Source organism: Erythranthe guttata, chromosome 10, assembly GCF_056151865.1.
Source record: "Erythranthe guttata isolate IM_541 chromosome 10, IM_541, whole genome shotgun sequence".
Taxonomy (NCBI): domain Eukaryota; kingdom Viridiplantae; phylum Streptophyta; class Magnoliopsida; order Lamiales; family Phrymaceae; genus Erythranthe; species Erythranthe guttata.
This window is the reverse complement of record NC_142542.1, coordinates 7637761-7650672: the sequence shown is the minus strand read 5'-3', so window position 1 is coordinate 7650672 and position 12912 is coordinate 7637761.

The window sequence follows — 12912 nt, the reverse complement described above, 5'->3', positions numbered from 1 at the left end:
CTCGATGCCCTAATATTCTCACTATACATGCTATCGAGATGAGCCTTTATATCGAAAGCATGCAAGTGAGACTCATATTTCCTCGCAAGCGCGGGCTCCATGGCGGCTATCATATAGCACCTAGCATGAGTGTCATCTTTCTTCCAAACTTCATAAGTTTCCTTTTCAGCATCAGTCGCTGTGGCAGGTAAAGTGGCGGGAAGCCTCTCGTTCAAAACGTAGAGACGCCCCTCAACAGTTAGCACAAGCTTAAGACTACGCAACCAATCTAGGTAATTAGGGCCATTGAGTTTATTGTCGAGGATTGACATTATGGGATTCTTAGACATGATTATCTGAGACATATAGAGAAGAGGATTATTAGAGATTCGCGTTAAATGATTGTTACAATTAAATGTTTGGACTTGTGTTATTTAATTGTTCTCCCACTAATTTTATCGAATTCCACTTCCCTCTAGTAGACAAACGAGAAAACTGATTTTTCTTAATGGGCTTTAGGTCCAATAGACAAATATAACCCGTAGTTAATCTAGCCCGATTATATTTGCCCAAAGGTAGATCACAATCAATCATATCCACAATATGACCCTAAATTAATTTTCCTCACACTTGATAATGACCTAAGTTAATCTCGCGAATATCAAAATCGTCGTGTGTCAAGTCTAACCTACCAATCAAAGATGCTCATAGAACTCGATTATGCCAAACTAATGCAGTCCCTAGTTAATCTAGCCGACCACGTTAATTCAACATAACCCTTTTCTACGGCTACCTTCATCATTATGTCAATTGAATTACAGCTTACTCTACCATAGCACTCCCCGCTAACACGGCTTACTGCACTATAGTAAAGGGCTACACATAATCCAACCGTTGGCAGAAGGAAAGAAATAACTCAACAGATTGGGTTTTTCTTTATAGCTTGAAATGATTCTTAATTAAAAGAATGAGGGATTTTAATTAAAGTGTTTTATCTCATCAGAAGGTTTTGGATTGGTCTATGTGATTCCTACATCTATGTTCTCTAAAGGTATATGGAAGCGCATATTGTCCTAAGAGGAACATACGACCTAACTACATAATTAATTACATTAATTAATTATCGGATTTCCAAAATAATTATAGAACCTCAACTAGCATAAATCATTCAAATAATATTGAGGTACTACTAATTAAGTTGAAGTATAATCAACATTATACGTGTGTTCTATTAATTGAAATCAATTTAACAATTTAAATTAATTAATTAATCTAACACCTATTTACTAAAATAGATGATTGTCGATCCAATTATCTAATTGGGATTAATTGAAAATAATTTTCCAAAAATTAAAATCAATTTGTTTTAAGTTTAATTTTAGAAATCTGAAATTTTTTTTTTTTTTTTTATTTTTCAGTGGACCGGTTCGGCCCAACCGGTCTGACCGGTTCGGACCGAAGCGGTCCGGTTCTGCCCGGTCCAGCTGACCCAAATCAGTGGGCCGGGTCAGTCGGACCGAGAACCGGTCTGACCGACCCGAATCCACGTGGATTCGGTCAACTAGATCGCACACAACCATCGAACCGGCCGGTTCGGCCGGTTCGATCCGAACAATTTAAAAACCGACATTTTAAAATAATTTCAGATCCGATTTTCCAATTTTAAACAATTTTAAAGCTGGAAAAGATTCTAAACAATATTTCAAAAATATTTTAAACTTACGAAAACTCCCAATTACATAATACGACAAACACTACTTTAATAAATCGAACATGCATAAAATCATAGCATATAAACACGAACGCAATTAATTGCGCAACGAGCTCTGATACCACTGTTGGGTTTCGGGCACGCATACGCAGCGGAAAACAAAAATTTATGCGATTTAAACGACTTTAAAAACACATAAGAACATGCCCGATAAATTAAATTCAATTAATTGCGTACCTTTGCGCTTCCAGCGAAAATAAAACAACATACATGCTAATAAACTTAACCGTACTTAAATCAATTAACATGCTCGCAATTTAAACCAAATAACATGCTTGCAATGATTTAAAACCGATTACACATAATCACATAAAATCATACAAACACAAGCATGAAATCATAGTTTAAACTAAACCCTAAACGAAACTAGGGTTTCGTATATTTACCTCTTGACGCGTGAGGTAGGAGCGATTAGCACTTCGTGATTACTACGGAAACCAATCCATAGAATCGGGGCAGCAGCGGTGCAACGGCAGCAGCGGCGCGTGAGGTCACGGCGGCGCGTGTAGTGTACGCGCGGCTTCGGGGCGGCGCGTGGGGCAGCGTGCGGCTTCGGCTCGTGCGTTGCTCCTCGACTTTTCGATCTACAGTCTTCCTCCTCTCGGATTTCACCTCGTATACTTCGATCTACTAAATCGTGGCACTAGACACGAAGTAGTTAGAATAAAACGGAAGAAAAAGAAAGGAGAAAGAATACCGAACAAGGAACGGCCGACGAACGGCCGGTTCCGGCGACGGAGTGGCGACGGTGGTGCGGTGGTGGCCGCGCGGGAGAGAGGGCGAGAGAGAGAGGGTCGGCCGCTTTTGGGTTAGGGTTTTTGTGTCTTTGTGCAAGGCCTATAAATCATGTATTTATAGTCCCTTGCATAAAACCCTAGCGGGCTTAAGTTGGACCGGGCCCAACAACTTAAGTTCGCTAGTACTTTTACTTGCTCGTTTCTCTCAATTCAATGACCGAAAAATTGCAACGATTACATTTTCGGAATCATTATAATTCCCTCGTCACTACGAGTGCCATCTTTCATTTTCCAACTTTCCAAAAGTGGAAACCCTAGTTCAGTGGACTTTCTAAATTTGGAAACTTCTCGATTTAGAAAGTTCACTAAAGTGTTCGCCTATTATTTTCCTTTTCTTATTCTCATTCGTAATTCCAAATTACGAATGTTGGATTCAATCATATTGACTTCCAATCATGCAAAGATAAACTATTTTATCTCTGACCGTTTATTCAAAGATCTGATGTGCACGAGCAGTGTGACCCTCGATGGTTCAGGTGTAAGCTAGCCGTGGGCCCACAACCCTTTGTGGTCAAAACTCGTCCTCTTCGAGTTACGATTAAGATGAAGCTCGTTTTACCTTAATCACCCAACGAATCAAGATTGGCGTCTAGCAACTACGCGTCATGATTCCCTAGATACAAATGAAGTGCCTGCAAGAACCTTCAGATATAGTTAACGTACAGTACGGTCCCTTCGATTCATATGTCCCGATCGAACTAGAGGCATTGGTTCATCGATACCTCTTTATATGTTCGATGACGGTGCGATCGTTCTAAGTGTTGTAATCCTTACGTGCATGACTTAGAGAATCGAATTCTCTAATCATCACTTAGTCAGCTCTGGCCAGAGACTTAGAATGATTACAAACTTTCAGAACACACAGGACATCCAAGACTTTTCTAGCGATCGAATCCCCGACTACAATGCACAGACCTCCCACTAGATTTCGGACTGCACGAACACTGGCCCTTGGGATGGTCCTCGGTGGAACTCAGAGACAGGTCACGATACAGCTGGTCCTCTAGTGAAGTCACGGTGATGTCTAGGTCATAAGGACTAATGGTGTACAACTATACCATAGATATCTCTACTCGATTATTGGGAACCACTTAGAGATTTCTAGGGTGAGGGAGTTCAGTGAACTCGTCAACTTACGAGCACCCACTTATGCATGCCGATATCACAATACCGTTTACTGATGAGATGCAGTACACATACACTAAGTGCTAGTCTTAATGGGAAAGGCCGATATCCTCATTAGTGGCGTAACCCTTCGACTAGGAACACATTTAACAGTTATAATACTTAAGTAAATATCTCACGATCCTAACGATCAATTACTAGTACTTGTAATAACTGTAAGGACTATATCTATGCTTGTGACAAAGGGACAAAGATATAGAATGCCAAGGTGTTTTATCATTAATACGAATAAAGGTTCGTTTATTACAATAATAAATACGAAAGACCACAGCCACATGTTGGCTTGTTGGTCACCTACTCTAACACTAATGACGTAACAAGTAATCTGTCTCAACAGAACAAGTGGATATTCATAGGCATTTAAAATCTTCAACCTCAACCGCCGACGAGGCACCACGGTCTCATTCATTAACGGGTTAATTATCAACTACCGCCCATCAGTCTCCAATGGCCATATTTTAAAGATGCAAATTTTGAGCACTTACCCAGTGTGTTCGAACAACGTCAATTATCTAGGTTTGGGCATCTTTTGACACCTTTTTATGCACTTTTATGTATTTGGTTGACAATTGTAATGTACGTTTTTATATGTATTTGGAAGAGAATTGCAATATTTTGTAAAAAAAAAAAAAAAAAACTACTACAAGAAAAAACTACAAACTTCATAAAGTCATCCAAAATAAAACACATAATGTAATACAAAATAACATATGTACTACAAAATAATATAAAGTACATAAAAATTTTCTCGAAAAATAAATAATTTCTTCCCCTAGCCCTCATTGACGGCTCCTCGAGACCACTCGTCCCTCCATATCTCCGATGTGCTGGTGGAGGATCCTAAAAATCATTTTCATCTGATGATGCATCATCAACTGGGAGTCAAGCTATACTGAGATAGCGGGCATGCGGCTCCAAACGGGGTTGTATGCCCTGTCGGATAGGTTGAGGTATCTCGTGCAAGGCTTAATACATACAACATCATAGAAGTTTGGTTGAACAGGGGGCCGAACCATATGCATTGATTCGGCTGGACGTGTTCGTCGGTTAATGATGTGTGCGAGGAACGTACCTAGCCATGTATCTCGGATGACCCTCTGAAGGCGGCCAAGCTTGTGTCAGATCATGTACTGGCAGGGAGTGAGTCACCGGTAAGTCCCACATGCCCCCTAAAGGATGGTAGTTTACCTCGTAGGTCAAACCTCCTTTAGGGCCTCGACGGTATGGCTCCCGAGATCTAATGATCAGTCTCCTCGGAATAGCTTGTGTTAATCCAAACTGCCGCAAGACACGGTCTAGCATGTAAGGCTCGACTATGGGGCCATGTGCGCTTTGAGCCGATTAAAAGTAAATTTTCGTAGGGAAGTAATCCTGGACTCGCATCATCCTCGCGGCACTTCTACAAAATTACAAATTAGAAACGTATTAAAAACATATATTAAAAAAAAGGGTAAATTCCACTTTCCCCCCTTGTAGTTTGGCTCAATATCACTTTACCCCCTTCTAGTCTCAATTGCATCGACTTGGCCCCTTGTACTTTGGCTCGATATCACTTTACTCCCTTTTACTCTCAATTGCGTCGATTTTCCCCCCGTACTTGAAAAATTGTCTCAATGTGGCCCTCGCCGTTCGTTTTCACACCTTTGACCTTAACACCGTTTGACCTATGTTTGAAAATTACAAAAAAACCCACCCCTCCTAGTTTAAATAATTATTAAAAAAAAATTTAAAAAACATAAAAGAAAAAACAAAAAAAAAAAATCAAGACAACGAGAAAACAAAGTAATTATTAAAAAAATAAAAAATAAAAAATAAATTGTGGCTGACGTCATGGACTGTCTTTTCTCGTTGTCTTGATTTTTTTTTTGTTTTTTTTTATGTTTTTTTATTTATTTTTGTCAATAATTATTTAAACTGGGAGGGGCGACTTTTTAGTAATTTCCAGACTTAGATCAAACTGTGTTAAGGTCAAAGGTCTGAAAACTGACAGCAAGGGCCACATTGAGACAATTTTTTAAGTACGGGGGGCAAATTGATGCAATTGAGAGTAGAAGGGGGTAAAGTGATCTATATCGAGCCAAAGTACAAGGTGGCAAATCGATGCAATTGATAGTAGAAGGGGGGTAAAGTGATATCGAGCCAAAGTACAAGAGGGCAAATTGATAAAATTGAGAGTAGATGGGGGTAAAGTGATATCGAGTCAAAGTACAAAGGGGGAAAGTGAAATTTACCCTAAAAAATATTGAAAATAACGTAAACTTACAAATTACATAGATTAGACATGCAAGAGCAAAAATAGCACATGCACAATTAATATTTAGAAATAGTAGCTAATGACCTCCAGACATTCTCAAGTTTAATTCATCGGATTCTAACTAATGAATTTTCCAGATTCTGAAATTATTTTGCAGTTTCATTAAATATCAATTTTTTTAACAATTTAAATACTAAGAAAGTAGTTATGTTTCAAAAAATGATTTTCTTCAAGAATATCTAATTAATACATGACCAAGTACGAAATAAATTTATTCCCACACATCATGCACTGTATTTTGAAGATATAAACATATTCCAAACTGAAATTTATAGAAATTACAGATTGGTCCTCAAGAATCATAGATCTACACATGCAACCACTTAATATCCCAAAATTTCATTTTCTTTTGCAGGAATTCCAAAAATCCGAAATATTTAAACCTTGAACCACAAAATACTTAGATTCATAGATTATAACATAGATTAGACATGCAAGAGCAAAAATAGCAAGATTAACACAAAATTTCATTTTTTACACAAAACCCCCTAATTTTCGAAAAGTGTAGAAATCTTTTAAGTACTTTTGTAAACTCTTTTCCATACTATAATACCATTTGATTGCAGCCAGAAATTCCAGATTTCCTTCTTAATGCCAAAAAGAAAAAGGATTTAGAGCCAAGAGGAAAACATTCAAAGGAAAAGAGGGTTTTTAGAGGAAGAACAATGAAGAAATGAAGATATTTTATTGAATAGAACCTTAACTCTTTTAGGAGGTGGTCCAAAACCAAACCAAACTAGATGAATGGAGAAGGAAAGAACTCTGATATCAAGTTGAGAGGAGTTTTGCTCTCCCGTAAGAGGGCAAGTGTTTTTTATGGTGTTTTTATCATATTCAATAGTGAACGTTATATAGGGGATTTGCATCATGAATTTTCCTATTTTCTTCGTGGAAGTAATAAAGGTGATGTCTGAAGGAGGTGGTGGTTTTTCGGTGTTGCTGAAGAAGAGAAGACAAATGGGTATGGAGGTGTAAAATGATGAAGGTGGAAGAGTGTCTCTTAGGATACTAGCATGCTTGAGTGTAAGATTAATGTAAATCTTCACTCTCTGACATGTGTACAAGCATGCACAATTTTAATTTTATTTTCTAATTATTAAAATCTCTAATTTTCTTTCACACATGCGCGTGCGTACGTGTATATGCATGTGTTTATGCATATTTATTATTATTATATGCTAATCATGATTAAAAGTCATACAATGATCTCACGTAGAAATAAAATCACATAGATCACGACATAATTAAACCCAAGTAAAAATAATTAGCTGTAGCACATAGAATATTTAAATTACTCACATAAACCGCGTAAATCAATTTGGCACATAGTAACCTACTAATCTAGCACATAAGATACTCAAATTAATCACGTAATTAAAATTCCTAATCATTCTTACGTAAGAATTTCGGGTTTATGGAAATTTGGTTTGGGATTAAATTTTCGAAAATGTGGGGTGTTACACACACACACGCACACAAATCATTTGTAATAGTTTTTTTTTTTTTTTATTTTATTTTATATGAAGGGTGAATTTTTTAAAAAACATGAACAAAAAAAAATTCAGACGAAATAGACGTTTCATACAAAATTTCATGACATTTATATTTATATCATGATATCATGATGATTGTAGTACAATTATTATAGGACCAGAAATATCAAGATTTGTCTAAACTTCAAAATAAGAACAGATGTAACGATCATGAGATGGTGGTTGATCGCAACAAATAATCTTCATACATGGGGACAATTTGAAAATTTGAAATATTTTTGTCACGATGTTGTCGTTACGTATATGTAGTAATGTAATACAATGAAAATAAATACCTCACAAATTACAATAGTAACACAACACAAATCATTGTCACTCGTCAAATAATCTTCTAACGAGAGTCGTCGTAGAAGCAAAATATTGATCCCCAAAAAAACTAGCAATCCTAACTTTTGTTAGCAAGAAGGAACTATCAAACTTTTCGAAGTAAAACAAGGATCTAATATAAGCTGAAAATCATGTCACCCACGGTATATGTGGTAACGCAGTATGTCCTGAATGTGTTTCAAGTGCAACCCGGACATAACAGAAGGATGATTGTACTGACATGTCACTGTTGAATGATGAACATGGGAAATTCCAAGTGATTTACGCAAGTAATCAAATCTTAGGAAATCCAAAGGTTTTGTGAAGATATCAGTCAACTGACTCTCTGTGGACACATATGCAATGGACAATGTGGGATCAATGGGTGTTCTGGCACTGTTCTGTCCCAATTCATCATTTAAGATATAGTAAACATTACTGAAGGTATAAAGTAACTTAAGTTGGAATTCTTACATTTCCAAACCTTATATGTTGTTTTCTTGGTACCTGGTCTAAGGTACACCATATTAATGGTGTAACAGTGTGTACTCATTACTTCTACCCAGACCTTTAAAGCAATATTTGCTGAGATCAGCATGACTCATGTCATTTGCCTTAATGTCATTTTTTCCCTTTCTCCTATACCATTGTGACGAAGTGTCTTGGGTGCAAAAAACTCATGTGACATACCATACTTATTACAAAACTTTGTGAAGGATGAATTTTCAAACTCCCTTTTGCCTCCAATGCTTTCATGTTTCTCAGTCTGAATTCCCTTATTATCCTTGACAACTAGTCTTGTGTGACAAGCATCTTCATTTATTGACTCGATGAACATCTTCATCCTAGTCTTCCAATATGAATAGTTGTTTCAGGTAAGCAGTGGTGGACGAGTAGTGGAACCGCCTTCCATATGAGCGATCATCGCTCATATAGAGAAAAAAAAAAATAATAAATCGAATTCCCAAAATCATGTACTATGTATGTCTAGTGTGAGGCTCTTGATGTCAATTGTTGATTTATATACTTATAGAAATCAAATATTCTAAGTTGTAACAGATTACTTGTTGAGACAATATTATATGGCAACTAGAAGTCTTGTGTTGTCACAGTAATTAACTTCTAAGTTGTAACAATACTTTTTTTACAAACTGTCCTAGCATAACTTCAATACGATGAGATGTTTTTCTCCAGTAATAGTGTTGAGATCTCCAATGACCTGTGAGGCTTTATATAGGCACGAATTTAGCCTCCCAAACCCTTGCTTGATCTCCAAGAAATCGTGTAACTAGGGAAGTATAATCCTAGCCACTTTCTAACTATATTCTAGATAAGTGCAAAGATACCTAGCTAGAATAAAATACATGGACTATAAATAATTCCCGAAAATAAACACTGAACCAAATATTTGCCAATCTTTACTTCCTAGTTAGGCAGATTTCTTCACTCCCCAAATTCGAAATCTTCTACCAACAGTTTGTCACTCCAATTTCACCACAAAGAAACGATGCATTGCCGATTCAATCTCTTTTATCAAGCCACATAGAAGCTTAAAGCACCCCATGATATAGGAAGGAATAACTTAAAATATTAACTTGATAATAACCTCTTTCCCCGCCTTTGATAACTTCTTTTTCACCCCAACCTTTGATTTTATCTAATATATATGTAATATTTTGTAAAATTTGGAATCCTTGAATTGTTTATCAAAATTAATTGATTAAAACTAGGAATAACTTAAATTTTATATGTAATTTTTAATGCAGTGAAATTATATTTTCTTTTATAATTTATATACAAGTAAATTTATTAAAACATATTACGTACTAAAAGAAAATATAAACTATAATGAAAATTCATTCAAAGTTAAAATATCATGATATATTGATTTTTTGGTTAAATTGATGTGGGGTCCATGAGTCATGAGATATCATTTGAGAGTGGGTTATCCAAATTTTAAAATGCTCGGGTACAAATCACAAACAAGGATCAATTTTGGGTGCAAAACCTAATTCACACGTATTTAAATATATAATTTACACACACAAGTTTGTATGAGTACACTTTAGTACCAATAATATTAAACATAGTTTTAAAATTTTAATATTTATGATTATGTTTTATTATTTATCAAAAATAATTTTAGTAATATAATATGCTATCCAATCTTAAAGAGGATTTCGGTAATTCACCAGTTCAACAATTCTTGTGAATCATCGAACCATTCCGAAAGTCGAGCCATCATCTGTATTCATTTAATTACTCTATTTCATGTGTCTCGTCTAAGATTTTTGGAAGGTAATGAAGACTAGCGTGATGTAGGTGATAATGTGAACCCAACGTCAAGCTTTGCAGAGTCTTAATTGATCGTTGTACCTGCAGCACTAGGAGTGATTATGCCGGTATAGAAGCTCCGACGATCAGTTTCAAATGTATATATATGTTTGTAAAAAAATTGTTACGTCATAAAACTTTGATTGAACTACCTTTTTATAGAGATTTTCTTTCTCGAGTCCTGAGACTTTTCTTTTAGGGTTTTTAACATAACTCTACTTATTTGGGCATGCCGCCCTCATGGGCTTTTAGGGTTAAGGGGATCTTAACTCGCCTTAGACACCGAGGTAAGGATGGTTTTGTTTCCCAAGACCTCACTTCGGGTCCCGACGTAAGATATAAACTAGATTCGTTTCTTAGGGTTTTGATGTTATTTATGAAACTAGGATTTCTTGCTTCTGGGCTTTCTCGTTCTGATGGGCTTTTAGGGTTGCCTTTCTCAATTTTATGTAATGTCATAGCGGTGAAGTCCACCAGGGTGAAACGGTCCATACCAACTATTCTCCTCTACTAAACAAATTGAATTTCAAATCCAGAGTCATAAAGTCCCGCTTTTTTGGAATTGACCACGTGCCTCTTTTCTGGAGGCTGCTCAAGGCAGCGTGTGTAAGTTAATTCCCGACTGCTCGTATATCAAGCATATCATTTATTGAAGCATGCGGGAGGCATGTTTTACGATAATATATGTACTTTCATCGATCTCATCCGTCCATTTAAGCGGCAATATCTTTTGTCGTTTCTGATTCCGTCCTTATAAATGCTTTCTGCCTGCCCCATACTATTTATCATCTTTTACTTTTATCTTCCGTTTATTATCTGCGTATTATTTTTTCCAACGAAGTTGCTTTCACGCGTCTCATTTTTTCCCCAGCTAATCATCTCTGGTTTTCGTACCTCTTTTCTTTCTTTACTATTTCATTTTCTAGTTCCCATGTCTTTTCGCTCATCAAATTTAGCCGACCAAGTTGCTCGTCTTCGTTAATTAGACGATGATGACGATGGCTTTGATATCCTTGTGTCTCTTCCTAGAGTAGTCCCTCCTATTCCCTCATCCAGTATAGGTTCTCGTGGTTCTTCTACATAAAATCCTCACGATCTCTGCGTGGAAAGATCCCATGACTTTCTTTGAGGAAATTCTCCAGATCTCTCCGAGGGGAGTTCTCAAGTTCTAGCCGAGGGAAGGAACCTGAGGGGATCACTTGGGGCCTAGTACCTTAACCGATATTGACCTCATTAATTTAATCAGGGACTTAGTTCTCTCCTCGGATTTCGAGTTAGTCCTTCCCTTGACCTCTGATCGTCCCCACATGCCCCCTCTGGAGTATAGTACATGATTTTCTGAATAGTTTTATTATAGCTTTTCATTTCCACTCTCCCATTACTTTACTGAGAAAGCCCAAATTTACGAGGTGTCTAGAAACCATATTTATCCTAATGATGACTGATTTTCGAATGCTTTGTGCCTGGTCCGGGGTCATTCATTCTCCAACTGGTTTGATGAGTGTTATAGTCCTACAAAAGTTAAGCCCATACCATGTCTCCATCTCTTTCTCGTCCTCATTTCAAGATCATAAATCCTTCGAACAAAACGGATTGGTGGCAAGGTCAATATTTTTTCGTGAAAAGTCCCTATGATACAAGATATCTTCACCCTAGGATTATTACCTTACCCGAGTAGATCAGAAGAGGAAAATCTCTTCATGTTGATGACTGGCTGTTACGACTAATAACTCACTTCCAGCCGAGTTTTGGCTTGCCCAAGCGACTCATTAAATACCCTCTGTTATTGCGTCATTTTTATTTCCACAATAATATGACCCAACCCATGTCGCAAGTTGCACTGGGTAGGCTTCCTGACATATGTACATATGGATTTTTAGTTCCGTATCACTTTCTATATTGTATTTTCATATTGCCTCTTTTCTCATTTATTGCGGATTTAAGGATGAAAGGCATGTTCAGAGGGAAGAAAGCAGCTACTCGGCCAATGAAAGCGGAGCCTGAATTCTATGGTTCTGATTTCCAGCGTCCCTTGGCGGTCGATCCTGGGAATAGGATCTGAGAAGACCAAGGTCCAAAATCCAAAATCACCGGGAAGAAACCACCTGGCCCAATCCGCTTCCGAGGTAGAATCAGGCTTTGCGAGCCTGGTTCTGAGTCTGCTTCTCCTTTCCTGCCTGGGCCGACAACTAGCCCATTCGACTTGCTTCGGCTACTGAAAATGAACCTCCTCGATCTGGGGCGAGTAAAAAAAAAAAGGCAGCCGGACAACCCTCTTGGCCCCATCGGGAACATCCTCTTCCAAACATTACCCTTAATCGCTGTCGAAAATTCGAGAAACGTTAAAGGCTTGACGGGCTGCGGCATTGCCACTAGATGTGGAATACTTTCGACAAATGGATGATGATGCTCGCCTGGAGTTGTTACTTAATAATATAACTCATGTTTGGTCGTTATACTATTTTTCCTTTTACTGAGGAGGATTGCCCCTCATTTTTGATATTTTATGCACCTATATTTTTATGCTTTATTTATAGCAATTTTCTATTGTCTTTCTGGTCCCACTCGGTCGGGGTGGAGTTCTTCGGGAGGCATATGACAATAAGAAAGATGAAGTAATCATCTAACTCTGAAAAGAGGTTCAGACACTAAAAGAGAGTTTGGCCTTAGGTG